This window comes from Arachis stenosperma, chromosome 3, assembly GCF_014773155.1.
Source record: "Arachis stenosperma cultivar V10309 chromosome 3, arast.V10309.gnm1.PFL2, whole genome shotgun sequence".
Classification (NCBI taxonomy): Eukaryota; Viridiplantae; Streptophyta; class Magnoliopsida; order Fabales; family Fabaceae; genus Arachis; species Arachis stenosperma.
In genome coordinates, this window is record NC_080379.1 from 33,797,354 (window position 1) to 33,798,780 (window position 1,427).

Genomic DNA, 1,427 nt, shown 5'->3' on the forward strand with positions numbered 1-1,427 from the left:
TTGTTTTAAACTCTAATTTTATCTAATTCCTTTCCTAATTTTCGAATACTAACTAATATTTAAAATAAAAACAAAAAGATTTTTCCTTTTCTTTTATTTAATATTCGAATTCCCTCTCTCTCATCTCTCTCTATTTATTTATTTATTTACTAACACTTTTGTCCTTCTTAAAATTCGAACCCTCTCTCCCTCTCTGTGTTTGAATTCTCTTTATTTTCTCTCTACCTCATTCTTCTCTTCTTCTCTTCTTCTACTCACATAAAAGGAATCTCTATACTGTGACATAGAGGATTCCCCTTCTTTTCTGTTCTCTTTTTTTTTTCACATGAGCAGGAACAAGGATAAGGATATTCTTGTTGAAGCCGATCCTGAACCTAAAAGGACTCTGAAGAGGAAGCTAAGAGAAGCTAAAGCACAACTCTCTGGAGAGGATCTGACAGAAATTTTTGAAAAAGAAGAAGACATGGTAGCCAAAAATAATAACAACAATGCAAGGAAGATGCTTGGTGACTATGCTGTACCAACTTCCAACTTCTATGGAAGAAGCATCTCAATTCCTGCCATTGGAGCAAATAACTTTGAGCTTAAGCCTTAATTATTTTTTCCAATGCAGCAGAACTACAAGTTTCATAGACTTCCATCAGAAGATCCTCATCAGTTCTTATCTGAATTCTTGCAGATCTGTGATACTGTTAAGACCAATGGGGTTGATCCCGAGGTCTACAGACTTATGCTTTTCCCTTTTGCTGTGAGAGACAGAGCTAGGACATGGTTGGACTCACAACCTATAGAAAGCCTGAACTCTTGGAAAAAGCTGGTCAATGCTTTCTTGACCAAATTCTTTCCACCTTAAAAGATGAGTAAGCTCAGAGTGGATGTCTAAACCTTCAGGCAGAAGGAAGGTGAATCCCTCTATGAATCTTGGGAAAGATACAAGCAATTAACCAAAAGGTGTCCTTCTGACATGTTTCCAGAATGGAGCATCATCATATGTATATTCTATGATGGTCTGTCTGAGTTATCCAAGATGTCATTGGACCACTCTGCTGGTGGATCTCTTCATCTGAAAACACCTGCAGAAGCCCAGGAACTCATTGAAATGGTTGCAAATAACCAGTTCATGTACACTTCTGAGAGAAATTCTGTGAATAATAGGGTGACTCAGAAGAAAAGAGTTCTTGACATTGATACTCTGAATGCCATATTGGCTCAGAATAAAATATTGACTCAGCAAGTCAATATGATTTCTCAGAGTCTGACCAGATTGCAAGCTAAAGACGCCTCTTCTGAAGGAGAAGCTTATGAACTTGAGAATTCTGCAATGGAAGAGGTGAATTACATGGGAGAATCCTATGGAAACACCTATAATCCTTCATGGAAGAATCACCCAAATTTCTCATGGAAGGATCAACAGAAGCCTCAACAAG

At 37.6% G+C, this 1,427-nt stretch overlaps 1 non-coding gene across 1 annotated transcript; it reads right to left on the bottom strand.

Moving 5' to 3' along the window:
* Window positions 1-862: 862 nt before the first annotated feature.
* Window positions 863-966, bottom strand: LOC130971216 (small nucleolar RNA R71). Its single transcript, XR_009082448.1, has one exon. It is a non-coding gene; the product is annotated as a small nucleolar RNA R71 (small nucleolar RNA).
* Window positions 967-1,427: the final 461 nt, after the last annotated feature.